Source organism: Zosterops lateralis (genome assembly GCF_965231275.1).
Source record: "Zosterops lateralis genome assembly, chromosome: 1".
NCBI lineage: Eukaryota > Metazoa > Chordata > Aves > Passeriformes > Zosteropidae > Zosterops > Zosterops lateralis.
Genome location: NC_139762.1, coordinates 126,641,694 through 126,661,571, shown reverse-complemented (window position 1 = coordinate 126,661,571; position 19,878 = coordinate 126,641,694). Strand labels below are relative to the sequence as shown.

At 34.8% G+C, this 19,878-nt stretch overlaps 1 protein-coding gene across 2 annotated transcripts in view; it reads left to right on the top strand.

Annotated features, from left to right (window-relative positions):
- Positions 1 to 19,878, top strand: part of MMP16 (matrix metallopeptidase 16) — a 162,302-nt gene that overhangs the window by 63,138 nt on the left and 79,286 nt on the right. The window lies entirely within an intron of this gene.

Here is a 19,878-nt window from a genome sequence, read left to right as displayed (position 1 = left end):
AATATTGCTATTACTGAGTTTTCTTTCAGTGCTAGTAAAATTAAAAGGAGAAACAACTATACATTAGAGTACGTAGTACTTCTGGAAGTTATCTGCTTATTATAAGTTACCTTGATGGTTAAAAGATATCATGAACTATTTAAAGAATTAAATAAATTATTTAATTAAAGTTTACTTAACTGCTCCATCCTGCCAAAGAAAAAAATCATCATAATTTATGAATCATTATTGTACATAGTGTTTCAACAGTGGAAGGTAATGAAAGAGCTTGGGCCACATTTATACTCTCTTGTAGACTTTTGACTGATTAGTTACACCTAGTGTACTATGGAGATCAAACAGTGCTTCATATTGATTTAATAAAGCACTTTTTAGCTTTCTGTCATGTTACTTCTACTGTTTTTTTCCTGGATAATTTCCCTTAATTCTACACAGGGTTCATTGCATCCATCCTTATTTCCATGTAGTGTTTGTACTTGAATTTTTCATAGTTACCTATGAAAGTAAAAAAGATAATGCTGATCTTCCTTCAACACTCAAATGTCACCAGATTACTGTAGTTTTTCTGACATTTCCATGGAAAAAGTTGAACTCTGAGCAAAGCAAAGTGTGAGTAATTCTACCTCACTGTCACATTTTGAAGAGGCATACAGAAGGTCAAAGTGTTCCTGCAGATCATAAGCTCTGAAAAGTTGCTGAAGGGCATTGTCTGCATAGACAAGGTTGAGTAACTCATGAAGGAATAAAACAATTAAAGTAGGTTCATGGCCTGGGGGACTGTTTGACTGAACAGCTTTGTAACTAGTTAACCAGAATTTAGGATTATACACATTTTTCAATTAAAAATAAACATAATTTTACAAATACTTTGAGTCATTTAAAAAAACTGTCATTTAAAGAAAACACAATTTCCTGAAGTACTTTTTTTCTAATAACTTTTCAATTCATTCTTTCAACAATGTCAAGCAGTTTGAAGTAGTCTCCCAAACTGTAGTATTAGGCAGATTTGAAGGTGACAGCATCAAAGAAAGATCAATATTTGCAAACATGTTAGTACTTACTCATCCTGATATTGCATGATTGATAAGACTAAAGGAGAGTATTTTCTTCATCCAAACTGCCGAATTTTGTTATGATGGATACAGCAAGCAAGGTTTGTCCTTCTGCATTGACCTTTCTAAAGCTGAACATGTCAGATTCTCATCACAGATGGCATTGCTTAGAGGTTCTATGTCAGATCTCTGTCCCTGAGATTGTGTTTGAATTTTGGGTCAGTAAAATATAGGCTGATAAAAGCCTTGAGAGTTATTTGGGCATTATCTGAAAATGCAGCTCTTAGAATCAGCTATGATATTATTAAGTATCAGAAAGTTGATACATTTTTTGCCAACAAAATCAGGTGAAATAAAAACTGCCCTTTCAAAACACTAGTCATATTTTACTTAAATTCTGAAAATACTAAAGAAGTATTGTTTTGCAATTCTTGATCAAAAAGAGAGCAAGCAGTTGACACCAAGTCTGACTTGGTGCTGCTTTTAAGCATTTCACAAGATTAAACATCTGGTGAGGCCGCTTTAATCCCAATTTTAATAATATGCCATTTAGATAATGAACTTCTGACTTTCATGTGCTTGAAGCTAAGCCTTTCCTCATGTGCGAGCTTGCACATGAATCTGTAACACACAGGGAAGGACATCTGGATCTGGATTTAATTCCATGTTTCCACAACCAAGTGTTGAAAAAACAACATAAACTTAAGACTTTGTGTTTGCAGTTCATTTTATTAATTGGAGCACAGTTATCAACAAGAGCTTGACTGTTACAAGCAACATTAAAAGCATTACTTGATACATTAAAGTGTGGTGAAACACGCACTTCTAAATATGTGCAGATTCTGTTACAAAGATGGAAGATATTGGAAGTCAAGCCATTGTTACTGGCCTGAGTTACAGTAAAATGATATTATTTAAGGTGTCTTGTGGGTCTGTGGGCCTTATTGCTGATAATAGGACATGAAAAATTTCTGGTATGAGCTGTGCTTGTGGAGCCTCTCTGTCTAAATTAAAATCTTCTGCCCAACTGTCAATTTGAGTCATTATTTTATGTTGTAAAAAACTACCAAATGTATACCATAATAAAACCTAATTTCACAGTAAACTGAAATAGAGTATGTTTAATCAAATGAAAAGTGTTTTAAATAGTAGAGCAGAGGTAAAACTGCCTGTGAAGGACAGTAAGCAGAGTCAAGTGATAATCATTAAAGTATTTTGTAACTATGAGACAGTAATGTAATTAATGCAATAGTAATGCAAATAGAATGCAAACACACTGTGAAATTCATTACTCATTTCTATCTGGCTGAAAACAGCAAATGCATGTAAGTTGTTTTAGTTTAATCAGACTAGTACATGTAGAATCTGTCTGTAATTTCATTGGGAAAAATCTGTGGTTTTTTGGTTTTATCATGTAATTTACATAAAAAAATAGTTGTGGTTTCAATAGCTCACTATATATTTTTATACTTTACATGCATTGTATTATTAATGTATATGGATTCTATTATTGTTTTTATTCCTTGTTTTTATTTACAATTGGAGATTTTTAAAACATTTTGTAGTAATGACCAATGTAAAAGTCAGGCATGAGCAACTATATTTGAAGATATGCATTTTATATAGTTTTGTATATGTTTTACAAATCTTCAGGTTAGTAATGAAGGGTATGGAAAAAAAAAAGGCTTTATTTGGGAAAAAAAACCCATTATGCTATAACCATCCTGGCCAGAAATGCATAATGAAGAAACACACATACTATATGGCTTGTGTACAGTTCCACCTGACCTACTCAGCTGTCTTCCAGAAAAGGCTTTGATTTAATTTTTCAGGCTTATGGTTTTAATGGACACATTTCTAGATTATAATTTGTTGCTTTCAACTGACACTGAATATGTGCTCAAATTCACTATTAGATTTCTCACTCTGCCTCTGAGTAGCTGCTCTAGACTTAAACAGCTTAAGCTACTATTTGAGGACTTCTGAGGATTTGTTCTAATTATTCATGTTATTCTTCCTTTTGTGCCATCTCTGAGCCTTGCAAAACCCTAGATACATTCCAGATTTCACATATAAGGGTGTGGAAGACACTTAAAAGATGAGCTGGCTTTGATCACAAGGGTCAATGCATCCCTGGGTTGCCTGCTCTCCTATATAGGACCTGATTTATTTTTTTTTCTACTGTTATGTTCTTTTTCCTAAATTCTTTGAACATTTTCAGCAGCTCATATTGATATTCACTGTAGTGTATCCTGTGTGCAGTCACGTGTGAAAATGTCAGACCCAGGAAAACAAGCAGATGTAATGTGCAAAGTTGAGTGTTAGCAGGGTTTAGACTGCAAACAGAATTTAAAAAATCATGTCCCAAATCTGTATTCTTTTAACAGGTATGGGAGAATAGAGTATTTATCATCATGGGTTATAAAATACCTTCAGCTTCCACTCACAACTATGGACAAGGGAAATTTGTTTTTGTCAGTTATTCTCCTTAGTCTTTGTCAAGTTAAAAAATCTCTTTGAGTAGCGTGGTCTTTGAGAAATACTTAGCTGGTGCTAAGGAGTCATGAAATTTTCCATTGAATTTTTTAAAATGAAGCATTTGTTCATATTCTAGGCTCTTCTTTAGTTAGTCCCTTGTAACAGACTGTTAGAGTACAGTCCAGTTTGAAGCTTCTCTCATGTGGAGAAGTACTGCGTTTAGGAAGAATGATACCTGAAGCAGTGGGAATGCCTCCACACGGGCACAAGTAACAGTATGGGTTTGTATTCCAGTGGTTAGAATAGAAAAGAGGAGAGAATAGGACCAAAGGCTGTTGATTTCTCTTCCTGTGAAAGAAATTTTCATGCACACCTGTGTGATATAAAGATCTTTCTGAATAGCAAAAAACATGAGTTCAGAGTCACCTGAGGAATCTGGGATGGTGCTTAGGCTATCCAAGGGAAGCGTGTTTGTTTCCAAAAATAAAGGAGTTGAGCTATAGGTAATGCACTACAAACAGTTACCAAATCTACAGAGTTCTACAGTAAGGGTTTTAAAGGAATCCTGGGGTACGTAAGTTCAAATAGCAGCTTGTTTTACTTGTTTTATTTTCTTATATATAAAAATTTATTTCCATAGGTAATAATTATTCATACAAATAACTTACAGCATGCTAGTTGATACTGCATATTTTGTATTAGCACAATATAAATACATTTGCTTCCTTAAGAGTATGTCAAATCTGCAGTTGTTTTAAAACATTAATGTGTGATCCAAAGTAGACTTTGGGGTCACATATATAAATGTGAGTAATACAAGAGTCACAAGTGCAGAAACTCTGCTCTAGTATTTAACCATTATGGGGGTAATTTTAAAAAATTATATTTAAATAGGAAATAAAGTATCAATTAGCTAACAGTTAAGCACTTACCAAATTGGCTCTACTATCTGAATAGGGAAATACTTTATAGCAGTATATGTATAGTAAGTATAGAAAGTATACTTTCGTACATCTGGTTCCTTTTGCAAAGAACTTAAATTTTCCTAAAGCCTTTACTTTTGTAGTTACTTTTATGTATTTTACAAACCATTTCCTCAAACTTCAAGGTGAAAGTAGTTTAATCAACTTCAGGCACTTGAAGGTATCACCATTCTGATGTACCAGGAGGAAGCTCACTTGGTGTCCAAGAGTTTTCTCTCAGTCTTCTGTCAGAGGTTTTTGGCTGCAGTTCCTCATCTGTGGAAGGAGTTTACCATTATTTACCCCATTTGATCTGCTATAAGAAGAAATCTTTTAAAACTGCAAAATATTCAGACAAACTAATTTTTAATGACAATGTTAGCTCTATGATCGATTTTTATGTGTACATGTCCATGACATTAGCCTTTCTGTAATAAACCTATTCCAGTCTTGTGTGGAAATTGAAGTTTGAGTATTTCAAAATTAGATTATGTACCTTTCTAGATAGAGCAGCTACTCTGGAAGCCTTTCAGAGTGGCAGAATAATCCCTGAGGGTACCAGATCCATATTACATGTGGAGTTCCTTTAAGCAGAGTTTACAGCACATTTTCAACACATGCTATTTTCGACACATGCTATGAAAATCAAAACAGTATTTCTGAGACATTTCAGATACTTCCCTGCTGTTACAAGTTTTCTATATTTTAAAGTTAATAAGGAAATAAGAACATAAAAAGTAGTATGAGTAGAAAAAAAGAAGTCTTGGCATGTATTTCTATTAAAATGTTGAATTGTGCACTTGGCACTATTTGAAATATTTCATGACATTCATAAGATAGGGAACAGGCTTTATATATATTCTTCTCACACTGATTGTGAGTGGTAAGGATTTTACAATATTTAGTTCAAGTATTCCATTATGAAAAGTGGCATCTACAAAACTTAGTATGCCAGCTGCCCTATGTGCCCTACAGAACCAAACATAACAAATAGCTCATTTTGAATCTGCAAGCAGATTTTAATTAATATTTTTTCATCATATGTCAGAAAACTGGCCTTGTTTAAGTTTGAAAGGATGCATACATACATTCTACCTCTCTAGACCCTGTATGCACAATGAAGCCATTTATGTAAACAGCTGCTGATCCAGTGCACCTTCACAGGCCTCATGGCAGACTTCAGTCCATTTCTCTCAAACCCCTTTCCCTACAAAGCAGTTCAATGCTCACTAAAGCCACATGAATATTTTGCAGATCCTTCCAGCCCCAGACTGGTCTATACCAGTCTGACTGCAGACTTGTGTCCTGTTTTTTTTTCTTCATTAAGTCTTCTGCACTGTCCCCTGGAGGCATCAAATGCCAGACCTCCCAAAGTCTTGTGATGCTATTGCTTAAATATACAGCCTTTTAGTGGAAAGCTTTACCTCTTTGCTGTCACAATCTCTAGTGATTTGTTGGAATGAGATAAAGTGAACAGGCACAGAAGAAAAACTGGTGATTTCTAGATCATGATAACTAAAAATTCAAATCTAATAGCTACGGCCATGGTGATTGTACCAGAATTCCAGCACATCCTCCTCTTCATGAAAAAATATTATCTCTGAGGAGATCATTAATTCTAGGAGGAAAAATTATGTGAAACCTTTTCTCACAGAAGACTGTTGATCATCCTGCTTCCATAGTAAAGGTTGTAAGACTTCCCTGAACTAATTCTACTTTGAAATAATAAACACCATTTAGGGAAAATACACTCCATCCTGATTTTCATCTTTCCAGTGAAAATTCCTTCAAACTTTGAAATGTATGCAGTTAGCCACTTAACCTTGCAAGAGCTTTTCCCACAGTTTTTTTCTGAGAAGCTTATAGTGATATTTTGAATTGAGAGAGAGAGGGATACAGAGAGAGAAAGAGACAGGGAGAAGTTATTTGCTGGGTGCTGCAGTTCAGGTCTCAGCATGTGTGGATTGGAGTGAATGGTTGCCAATTTATTGAGGGTGGCAGCTGAAATTCAGTGCTGATGGGGTAATGCCTACTAAAGGGGATCATTTGAATGCTTCACACACATTGCAGATTTCTAAATTAATTGTAGAGACTGTGGGAAGAGAGCTAGGCAATGTTTTAGACAGCTCAGCAGAAACAGCCATTCAGTGTGCTACAAAAGGAAAATGCTAGGGCATTTAAAAACAATTCTAAAAATCCTGAAATATTTTACTATCATTAAGATGTTCTGTTACTATCTTTTTGTATGCTGTTTGTTAGGTTCTGAGAACTTAATTTCAGAAAGTGATTCATCAAGAAAATACAGAATTCTAGGAAAGGGTGAAGGGAAATTTGAGTATGGGAATGCCATTTTGTAAGGTTCTGTATTAATATTGTTTCATTCAAGAGTAAATAGGATCAGCCTTAAGAGTAAGGAAAACTAAACTGAATTCTACTTATATTTTCAAAAATCAATGTGGCTCAGTTGAGGTGGACAGTAAACTTAGAAGTGACATTGCTTTTTAAAAATCAATGTTTAACTGATGGAATGAATATGAATTTTCTCAAACTGAATATTCATTAGATTGGAAGAAAGAAAAAAGATTACCTTTCATTAAAAATTCTTACAGTAAAAACTATAGTGGCAAGCATATATTTAAAAAATGAACCTTACAGTAGATATGATGATGGTCAGTTGCAGAATTTTAAGGTAAATAAGGAAATAACTCTTGATAAAAATGGGATTTATACTGCAGAGGTTTATCATATAATCATTACCTTTTAAACAGTGTAAAAGCATACTGTTATCTCTTACATGTAGACATTTCAAAAACATAGCCAAGTTTCTAAAATTAGTTTACTTTAGCTGTCGTACAGGAAAACAGCACAACAACATGAGAATACTTCTTCCATGATGTCCACCACCTACTGGAAGATCTCAGTTGGAAATATCTTGTGTATCTGTTCTGATTTGGGATGGAATTCTCTAGAACAATGAATTGTGAACAGTTGGTGCTACATCAATCCTAATCTGAATTTTTTAGTTCACTATACACAGGGTCACAGGTTAGAAGTTTTTCTGGGTTTCTTACTTGCAGTTCTGAGGTACCCTAATCTGTAGAAGTTCTTGATGCTTACAAAATTCAGGATTCATTTGCTTTCCGACTCTATTTTCTCTGGTTTTAAATTTTTTTTCTTTATCTTTTTGTGTTTGGTTTTTTTGGTGGGTTTTTTTGGGGGGTGTTTTTTGGGTGGTTTTTTTTGTTTGTTTGTTTTCAGTACAGCAAAATTTACACTGCTCATTTTTCCTGAGGTTTTTTCCTTCCACTAGGAGCTGAGAAATACAATATTGAGATAGTTCACTCACTAACAATTCTTAACTCTATTACTATATTAAAATATTTTTTCTTATTTCTAAGACCAAAACTAAAAAAAGTGAGTTTAACTTTTCACTGAATCATATATATACATACATAGATAAGCTGTTATAAACACCCTTGTCTTTAATACACACAAAATCTGTTCTCATTTGCATTTTGAACTTCTAAAAAATGTATAGATACTTTTGGAAATTTGAATTTAATTGCTGGATGGGTAAAACTAGGTCTAATTTTGCCTCTAGTTTAGGGTAGACCAAGTCTAAAAAATAATAGATTAAATGAAAAATTAATATCAAATAAACTGCTGCTTGGGATGCTTAGTATTGTATTTGCAGGATTAAGATACTAAGGGCATTGCTATGAGAATACAGGACCTGTGATAATTGCTAATTGCAAATGTAATTTTCAAAATGTACCAGATTACTTAATTTCGTGGAAGACCATGTCTTTCGGAAGAAAAAACCAGAAAAGTATACCATATAATTTTCCCTGGCCTTTTCAGCCATTGCGATTCTATCTGCATGTTAGAGCTAGAAAACCAATGTATTTATAAAAAAAAAAAAAAACAATTTCTAGAATATCTGAACTTTGCAAATATTACCAGCGATGAGTGTAAGGAAATTATTTTCTTTAAGCAAGTTATGTTTTTTATTACATGTAAAAGTATGGATAAATCCTAATCTTGTTGGTTGGTAGTGACACTTGATTGAGTTGGGCTGGGTATGAGTGCTCTGAGCATCCACCTGAACCTATGGCTACTGAGAGCAATCAGGGATTCACAGCATCAGGCCCTAATTAAGCTGAAATTGTTCTACTGCAGTTTAAAATTGCAAAACACATGACCATAGCCCATAGTGGAGCTAATAAAAGATAATCCTGTGGCTTGCTTGGAAGCAATTACTCTACGTCCCTTTCTGCCTGCAGGAATCACCTTGTCACATCCCTCACATGAATCAATCTACCACTTCCCCTTCCCCCTTCTATTTTTGTAATTCTGCCCTTTAACAAAAATAGAATTTAGAGGATGACATAAAAAGGAGAGTTGCAGATGTACTGAAATATATTCAGTTTTTCTGCTACTTGCAGGAGGCTTACAGACAGCTGGTGAGTTAGTGTACTGCAAGCAAAATAGACATCAAATGATGTATAAGGTTTTTTCTTATGAAAGTAGGAGCCTAATAGAGCTAGCCTGAGTTGGTCATGTTCTGCTACTAATTTACACAGATAATGTTTCTAGGAAAAGAAATATTTTACCTTGGAATTCATGTGTCTTTTTTATAGCAAGTGAGATAGTTTTCTCTTTACCTTCAGTCTTTTTTTCCTTCACCTTAACATCATTGTCAGAAATCAAAAGCTATGAATTCCAGTACTGAATTCACCTTTTCTTGCTACATAACATTTGAACTCTATGCAGAAAAGCAACTGTATTCATCTATTTTGATCCATGCTAAAACAGGATTAATGAAAGATATGGATCATTGTTGAAGAAGAATAAAAAAAAGGTAAAAATATTTATCCAGTATTGTTGTTACTTTTTTAGTTACAGGGCACCATATGGCATTTGGACCATACATACCAGAGGAAGATAAAGAGAGGTGTAATTTGCATAAACTATTGAAGGGAATGATTAGAAGCAAGCATGTATAAATGGCAGTGCTAGGTTCTGGTTGATCCCTGCCCTCCCTGTGGCAGAGTCATCTCCCACAGGCATTTTCTGAAGAAGTATTGGAAATGAAAGTGGGAAACATTAATTATAGATCAATATCCCATGGAAACTCTTCCCCTGGACCAGCATTTTCAAAACTGGGGAATAAGTCAGAAACCAAAAGAATGTGGGATAGAGGACAAGCTATTTTCTCTACTGCCTTTTCCTTTTAGTCATTAAGGCCTCTGATCAGATATACTCATTATGCAGCTGAATTGATTGTGTTCATTGAAAAACAGTGGTTGGGCTAAAATGTTGTCCTTCTTCCTCATGAAGAAATCATACAATTTAGGAAATTTACTTCCTTTTTTATTAGATCCCTGGCCTCCTTGCAGATGGAATGATGTTTTTCTTATGAATGTTCTGTTGTAGTTTTGTTTTCATTTTGCCATGTGGACCAAATAAAGTAATTTGAGAAAGACAGAATTACTATTTCTGTTCGTTACATTTTCTTCTTGTCTCTCCTTGGGAATAGATGAAATGATATCATACATCAATTTTATATATTTAAAAAATCTGTGATCATCTTCTATCTAAAGATTTCAGTAGGAAAATATAAATGAGATTTTTCAAAGAGCTATAATAGTTCTATAAATATCACACATCTTAGACCAGTCAAAAAAAAAGAAGTATTTCTAAAATATGCAATAACATCCAGCAAGGAAGTGCAGGATCTTAAATTTTGCATCTTACATATCTGACTTTGAAAAGCAGAAGGAAAAAAAATATTTTCAAGTTAAAAGTGGATATAGCGTATATTTATGTATTTACATTTAAAAATAATTTTGCTGTGGTAAACAAACATACTGTGCTATAAAAGTTTATGTTCCTAATAGTCATGACATCATTAATTGCTTAAAAATACATAGAAAGTAATAAAAGTGATATTCATCCAAATAAAGGAACTAACTGGTTGGATTAAATACCTCCCGTTTCCACTGAAGGCAGCTTTATTTTATTCTTGATTTCGGCATAGCCAGTTGGTTTTCTACACACAGACATTTAAACGCTGCTTATGTGTGATAAAGAATGAATTTACATGAAAACTTATTTATAAAGGTATTGTAAAAACCTGTGAGATATATATCAAAAGCATGCATTGTGCTCTTGCATTTCTGTTCTTTTGCTTTAATGCAATTTTAGTTTAACCTATAATATAAGAATATTGATGATATTGATATCTATTCTGGAAACGTTTATGTAGATGTTTAGCGGATGTTTCTGTGGTTCAAAATACGATGTTTCTTATGTTTATAGAATAGGAAAAACTACTATAATGAATAAAATTTAATAAAGGCAATATGGATAAGAATAAGTTTGTTCAAGTCACATTTCCTTTCAATGTTTACGATGCATTTCATCTATTTCAGTGTTGTAAATTGAAATTGCATAAATTATAATAGTAAAGTTATTTTATCTAATGGATTCAAATACCAAATGCCAAACATGGTTTGAATAATCATTTCCCCAAAGGGAATTTGTAGATTAACCGTTTCCTTCTTTACAATGGTCCACCTTCCCACAAGCCTTTTTAAAGTAACACACCACCATCTGTTGGTTTCCTACATAAGTATTTCAGAACTAAATTTTGGTACTTTTATAAAATTATTTGAAACAACTTATTGGGGCAAATAAAAAGGAAAGTGATCAGTACTGTATTTTTGCTCCATACACAGCTGGTTTTGGTTTTGTTTTGTTTTATATCACCTCATATAGTTTATAATTACACCATAGAAGACAGACATACCAAATAACCAAGATTTCTTACCTCTCTCTTAATAGTAGTATGAAGTTTCTGTTTCTGATGTTGCTGCTGCTCCTAATGATTTTACAGCCTATGAGGAAAAATAATTTTTTTTTTTTAAGTTTTAGTGATGTGCACACCTCTCTCTTGAAGTGCATGGTTGCCTGCAATGATATTCTCGGAGTCTAAAGAAGTATGTGGTCATTTCCAGCTAGTGCCAGCCACTTGGAGACTTTCCAGCTTGTAGGAAGGTGATTGAAGCATTGAGGCAGTCCTCATGAACTCCTGATTAAATACATTGCTTTGATTGTTTAGAATATGTGTGTAAAGGGAGATAGGCTTTCTCCTGAGAAAACTAAACCAGAAGAAACAAAAGTTCAAGCAAGTACTAAGCTGTAGGATCTAAGGAGCAAGCTGTTTCCCTGATTGTTGTTCAGTTCCCTTCTTGCCTTTTTTGTAAGATTAAACAACTCTGTCCTAAAATAATGTGATGCTAAGCGTAGTCAAAGTTATGCCATCAATAAGGAGCTCTTGCCTTTTTTAATAGATCACTAAACAAAAATTGCATTGATATATTGATTGATATGTTCAAAGCCTTGTCTAAATACTTGCAGTGTTGTGAAGAGGAAAGTTGGAAGGCATTACTTATTTTTGCTACCAAAAAAGTGAGTGATTATTTTCCGGGGAGCACCTCATGGACCTTTGGTTCAACCAGAATTGCTCTGAGTCCAGGCTCATCATTGTTTCTGTTATATGCCCATCACCTTGATCTAGTCAGTGGTATTCTGGGATTCAGGCATCTGAATGAGCTCCATGGATACATATAATGAGCCACAGAGAAATATAAAGAAAAATAAAAATCCAAACCCAGGAAAGATCAAAAATGTTCCAAGTAGGAACACATGAATAACGTCTCAGAAGATACAAAAAAAGAATAACAAAAAAAAAGGCAAAAAAGTAAAAAATTTGAGTCTTAAAGGAACTGGAAATTATGGAATCTTGTGGGCAATCTCCATTCCCCACAATATTATGGTTATCAAAAGAGTAGACAACAATTCTTTTTAAATGTTTACAATTGCTTAGCTATCAGGCAAAAAGTTGCAAAGTTGCACCCATGTTCCTTCTTAGTTTGAGTAACATGGTTCATAAAACCAAAGGTGTTTTGAATTGATATTGAGGATAGAGAGCTCTGTCCGACTCCCTTCACAGGACCATATCCAGATGGCTTTTGAGTATTTCCAAGAATGGAGACACCAGAGCATCTGCGGGCAACCTGTTGCCAGTGCTCTGTACAAAATGTTTCCTTAGACTTTCCTGAGAAGGAACTTCATGTGTTTCAGTTTGTACCCATAACCTCTGGTCATGTTACTGGGCACTGCTGAAAAGGGCCTGGGTCCATCTTCTCTGCTCCCCCCTTTTCAGATATTTGTCTACATAGGTGTGATACCCCTGGAGCATTTTCTTCTCTGCAAAGTCACAGCTCTCTCAGTCTTTCCTATTAGGAGTGATGCTCTAGCCCCTTATTCATCCTCATGGCCTTATAAGTTTCTTTTTTTTTTTTTTTTTTTTTTTTTTTTTTTTTTTTTTTTTTTTTTTTTTCATTTTTTTGGGGCTAGGGAGGACAAATTCAGCCAGACTATTCAATGCAGTATTTCTATCCCTGCAGAACACTTAATATTTTTGTAGAAGCTATAGAAATTCTAGTAAGATGCAGACACAGTCCTTTAACGTGAGCTGTATGATTGAATATTTACATCTACTAGAACTATAAGTTTTATTTGCAGAAGTATTTCCACTGGTCTGGGTTTCTGTGAGATTTTGCCTGAGATTTCTATTGGTGATTGAAGAAAATTTCCCTGAGCAACTAATGAATAAGGTTCACATTCTGAAGTCAGTTATAAATGTGTTACAGGAAATGATCAAGGACTTATTTCCAGGCCAGGTATTTATGTCAGTTTTTATACCACTAACCCACTCTCCCTACGGGCAGTAGAAGTAGTGAATAAATAATGTAGCTTCTGCATTTGGAGCTGGGTAGTGTCTAATCTCTGTTCCAAGCATATTTCAGTCACTGAAGGACAGTGCAGACCCCACATCTGCTGCTGACTGGTAGATTCCCATCTGCCTGGGATCTGTAAATGGCTCTGGCCTGGTGCTCCCAACAGCTCTTTTACACCTCCCACTGTTGCTGCTTTCCAGCTACATTGACTTTCCGTGTGTGATGTGGCAGTAAAGGAAATTATTTAGAATATTTAAACTAAACTTGAATTACAGATGAGAGGAATTCAGCACACAGTTTTGAATATGTTTTGCCTTTTTTACTTTTGTCACTCCTTGGACTCTGAGTTTGAATCAAAGTCACTTATAAGATGGAGATTCTGGCTCTGGGCTACCATCTTCATTCTTGAGCTGGCTCTCACTGGGAAGAGGACTATACCCTTTTAAAATTATCTCTGTCACCATACATGTGAGTGGGAAAACTCCAGATTGTCACCTCTCTGCTGACATGCAGTATCACGTGTTGGTAAATCTAGTTTTGTACTGTTGGAGGCTAATATAATAAGTTTGTTCAGTTTCACATCTATTTTGTGGCTAGAACATAGGAAAAAAAAACCAAAACCAAACAATAGGCAGATACATAACAGAACAGTGGAGGTGCCTCAATTAATTTTGAACTGACTAGCTGCAGCAACACTAAACCCAGTAAGACCCAATTTATTCTCTTCTGTGACCCACTTTGAGGTCAATTCTGCTACTTCTAATACTGTATCTTAAGTATTTACTGTAGTGCAGGCTGAAACCTAGACATCCCACAGACTTGTCTGAATTATTATGTCCCTGCTACAATTTTTGAAATCCCCAGTAAAGATTGCCATCATTAATGTGCCTAAGAATGTACCTGTGTCACATGTAAATTGTTTCTTGGGAGGTTGTCACAGTTATTCACAAGAAAACAGGTTGGTCACTTTCTAGTTTATGTCAGTGGAGAACTAAATTTTGCAAATTGGTGTTTTGACTTTTTCTTTTTGGCATGTTCAAAGCAATAAAAAAGATAATTTATTGGTCTGAAGATGCTTCCTTCAAATTAAGATTTTTTCCACATTACTATACAATTTCCAAGCAATTGATTTGTTTGTGAGCTTCAGTGTACTCTGAACATGCAAGCTGGTTTTTGGTTGTTAAGTAGTAGTTATCTCAACTTAAAGACATGGGTACTAAACCAATCATGACCATTAAACTTCTATTTTGTCTATAATAATTCTTATTTTCATTCTGTAGACGTTAATGATGGACTAGGTTAGACTCTCCTGGACTGTGTGTTCTTACATGCGTTTTCTTGGAAATATTTTTCTTGGAAGTATTTTTCTTACTGGATATATGCCATGCACCATATACCCATTCACATCAGTGTAATCTATTAAGAAAAAACACCACTGATGAGGAACTGGTGGCACTGGAGGCAAGAGGAAGGAAAGCCATCAGATTTCATATAATGCTCTGTGTAAACACTGGCTTATTTCTGGCAGTCTATTAAGTTATCACCCGAAGAGTCCATATTAGCTGTGATAGGAAGGTCTGTAATTGAACCATGCCATTAGACATGATTATTTGACTTAAAGGAAAAAATAATTTGGTCATATGGATACTAGATCTAGAGCTAGTTTATTCATCCTTACTATAATTAAAGCCTTCAGTCCCTTTCAAAATTCCATCAGCACTTGAACTACTAAATCCTGTTGTGATCTCTGCAAGTTAGAATCATAAATTTATGCTTTTTGAAAATATAAATCCCTGAATTACTCAGACACTTTAAATCATTTCACTTATAGTGTCTTGGTGGAAGTGTATTAAAAAACAGAAGTCAAAATATTTTGAAATTATGAAATATCACAGTTTTACTCAGTGCTGTTAGGAATTCGGTTTGCAGATAAAATCTAAAACAGGAATAGGAATACATGAATAATAATGGTATGCAGCTGCAGTACTGAAGATATTTATGGAATTATTTTTATCCATGCTTTATTAGACTGATTTACTAAGCCTTCAGGTTTGTAGAACATAACATTAATTGTAAAGTAGATTATACTATGTACTGTCATTCAGGAACATTAATAATTTGTTGCTAAGCTTTCTTCTATCTTAGAAATCAGTAATATCTCTGAAACTTTGATTATCTTAATAATATTCTTGTTTAATCTTTAAAGACAATACATCAGTTTTCTTTGTTCTTAATAAGAGTTTGGTGTCAACATACTGTTTCTAGGATCAGTCTTTCTTCCTGGACTAGCAAAGATCTGAATGATTGAAATCCCTTGGTGTGTTCAATACACTTCAATATAGCCCATTATTTGTTCTTTAAAGGAGAAAAAAAAAAAAAAATAGCCATGTGAGAAAGTTCTACCTGTTCCATAGCCAGATGATCCATACAGGATAGTATACTTGTAGCTACAAAATAAAATGAAAAGATTTTTTCTTCATATCAGAAAAACCCCCCAAACTCTAAGTATCTAGTCAATGACATCCAAAATCTGGAAGGTGATACAGCTCATGTGCTGAGCCACCTACATGTTCCATGGATGCCTGCGGAAGTGTCAGGTCCTCAACAAACTCCTTTTGTGTCTACAGATTTCATCACCAAAGGATTCTGTTTGTTGTTTTCTTTATAATTATGAAAACAGAAGGTGGAATTAGGGTTAAGAAACTTTTATGGTGGGCAAAATGTGTAAAACTTGGATTTAAAATTTTAAAATGTATAGATGAGTGGGACATAAACCTTGAAGTTCTGTTACTGAATAAAAATATTTTAGACTAATTTTTTTTTTTTCTTTCTGTTTTTTGTTTTGCTTTCCAAGATGAAGTATTTGGGTGTCTGTGTTCTTCTGAATTACTCCTAACACTTCAGCTAAACTCCAGTGTTTGTTAATAGGTGAACAATGGGAGCTGACACAGAAATCTAGTGCAAGCAGATGCTTAGTAAGGATAGATTTTAGCTTCAAGTTTTCTGGAAGTTAGTGCAGACAATGAAATATGATTAAGCAAAAGAGGTTTTTTTAGTTCATTTTTAAAATACTAGAAAGAGTGACTTACATCAGAAAGTTGAGATACGTGAAAGGCTGCTTCAGAGGGGAAATGAATAACTGATTACCTGTAGCAGGTAAAACAAAAAGTTACAGGCTTAAATTCTAGTAAGAAAGATTCATCTCTAAAGGAAACTTCACAGCAGTAGGATCCTAAAGCAGTGTACTGGAGAGAGAAATGGTAGAACCTCTTGCCTTCCAGCTGTGGTTGCCTGAGAGATAGCATGGATCTCATTTTGCTGCAGGAGAAGAAAGTCCTGCCCAAAAACTTGCCTTGAAGTAGCAGTATTTTATCTTCTTAAATTATATAAAGGAATCAAATATATCACTTATTTGAAGTCTGTGTAAAGGGTCCCTGTTGGCACCTAAGACATTAAATGTTAGATGGATCTACTTCACTATTTCTTTGTTCCAAGACCAACGATTTTCTCAGGATGAGGCTCACCAAGACATTGTGAAATGCTGAAGTACCTTAAAGGCAGACTAAGTCTAATTTCAGTAGAGGGAAGGGGAAAATTCTTCTGTATATAATTTCTTTCATACTTGCCTCAAAGAAACAAGCCCGAGAGAAAAATTGTTTTCTTTCATTCTCCTTCTAATACTGTTTCTTTTCCTTTTTGCTGTTTTGCCCACCTGTACAATCTGGTCTTTAAGTTAAGCTTCTCCTCTGTAATGCATGGCATTTGGGCTATGCACAATAAAATCTGAGGTGCATATTTCAGATTTCTGGTAGTCTGAGCCAAGATCCTTCAAAATTTTCTGTCCTTCCTGCACAAAACTGCAGAAGCAGATTTGCTGATTTTTTTTCTTGTTTCATAATCCTTTCTCATAAGGACAAAGTAAAGAATTTTGTAACACTAAATGCTACTAGCTCTCAAACATTCACCAGCCTGGAGGTCAATTTGACTGAATTTTCAAAAAGAAAATTACTTTCAGAGTGTCATCTGACTTTCCACTATGTTGGCTGTGTCTTCTAGGCTATTTTGAAGTCTGAGGGAAGACCCAGGTGGTCTGCTTCTTTTGTACAATGACTGGGGGTGGCTTTCAGGCATCCTGTACTTACCTTGTGTGTAATACTTTTTCAGTAGGGAAAGGCTATACTGTCCTCTCCTGCTGTTTCTGGGCCAACTCTCTTTTCCTTTTCTGCCAAGAGTCTCTGCAGTGGCACTCTGCTAGATTCCAGTTTGTTGTCCCTGCTCTACTTCTCCCATGAGCAGTAGTCCCCAAGTTACTTTTCTATCTCTGTAGTAATAGCTTTTCTAATTCAGATAGCTGAAGGTTTAACTTATGGCAAATTTTCTTACTTGAAACCCCATACATCTGACTTCCTCAGTTATGCCACAATGAGGATGGTTTTGTGTGGTGATAGGTGACCTCTCAAGCCTACCAAGCAATTTTTTCTGCCCTGGTCTGTGTCTGCATACTAAATTTTTGCTAAGAAGGTGGAAAGAAGATGGCACCATTTTACATAATAGTGAAATGCTACTCTGAACTATTTTTTTCCCTTACTATTTGTTTTGATATCACTCACTTGAGAAGATGAATATAAAAATAACCTCATCCTTAAATATACTCATTGTAAATATTAATGCTAAGACACTCTACATACTACACTGAAATCAATCCACTCTGTGTCAAACTTATTTATTTCTTAGTTCCATGGTCTTGTTTCCACATATTACATTGCTCTTGCCAACATTCAGGTTCTGTCTGGCCTTTCAGAGCTATCTTCCAATAATGTAGGGAAGAACAGGCTTTGTCTGCAAAGTGTCACATAAACAAAGTTATTTCTGTAATTACCCAAATCTTGCACACACTTCATGTACACAAGCTCTGCCTTAAAGCTGAAAAGTGCAACAAGGTGTGGATATGTAAAGTTGTATCGAGGTACTGACTGTAGCAATTAATTTATATTGTAAAAAAGAGCATTTTCCTATCTATTAAACAAATTTTTCTTATTCTGAATGGTTCCTATATATAGAGATAGTGTGAAGTTAAAAGACTTTAGTCTGGGTCTTAATCCTGTCTATACCTCCCTGTCTTGTTGTATCTCCCTGTTGTGTGGAGCTCACAAACAGCTTGTGAGTTTGATCCCTGTGGGCCGTTCACTTAAGAGTTGGATTTCGATGAGGGTCCCTTCCAACTGAGAATATTCTGTGATTTTGTGATTCTGTGGTTGTTGAGTTTGTGAACTGCACAGGTAAATGTGTGTTTAAGGTAAACATGTTTAAATTAGAAGTATCTGAACTCATAACCTGAAAATTTCCACAGTCTTTGATGCCAGTTTGATCTTTCACTTACACTGAGCCAGTATTCACCTATAAGGCACATTTGGTGTTAGTAAAGTGAACATTAATAGTAAGTGAATTCAACATGATCACTGTGTTCACTGTGTTCATAACAGAGGAGTGCACCACAACCATGGTTAACCTGCTGCAAAACTGAAATGGTGGACTTGGCTAGATAAATTTAAAACTCAAATAGATACACAGGTTGGTGTTAGGCTGCATACAAACAGTGTATGTACAAACAGGTAAAAAACCCAGAAGGGTTGTGTGAGGCAGAGAGAGCCCACAAAACACTATAAGGTGAGGTGGGTGGATACTGTTTATTAATGTAATTATTCAGAATCTGTGAATTATGATGTGATATGTGATATGTTTGAAAGAGGTGGCTGAATTTTTTTTTTTTTTTTTTTTTTTTTTGGTGAAAGAGCAGCAGATCAGATTTATGAGATCACAAATATTTTGCTACTGAGGGGAGTGCGATGGCAGCAATGCATTTTAACTGAATCTTATAGATTGTCAATATATGTATCTTTCATTCTTCCAGTCCTCAAATGAAAAGACATTTTTAAAGCTGTATCAGTGCCCTCAGTTTCTCAAAAGTCTTTCACTGTTTTCTGCAGTGTTGATTTTGAGAATACATAGAAACATTATGATAGCTGCAGCTACTTGTTCATGAAACGTTGCCTCAAGAGGACAGCATGTTTCAGAGGGCTTGTCCAAGTGTTCTTGAGATAGTGGCTTTAATCCATGAAGCTTTCAGTAACTTGTAGCTCACACTTCTACACAATTAAGAGTATAAGCAGTCGGCATTAAGTTCATTTTGATTTAAAAAGGCAGTTCCTCTTATCAGAGAGCTTTCTCTAAGTGAAGGCAGACTCTGCTCCTTCACTATCTCCTGACACCTGCTTTGCCTTTAAGTATGTGATTTTGATATTCATCTCAGAACGCTGAATGTCTCCCTACCCTGTCTTTCATATTCTTCTGGAGATAATAACAATTTAGTGCAAATGTGTGAGTTATTATGGATTTATTATTGTAGATGGTGAATATTATTATGTGCCCTGTGGGCAGTCAATTGTATGTGGCATATAGTGTAGATTTATATCTTGTCTGCTTAAAACACTACTTGAAGTGCCTAGAGCCAGGGTTAGGTGGTGTTAGGTGTTTAAGTTGTAGCTTCGAATAAATAAATAAATACATTAAATAAATAAT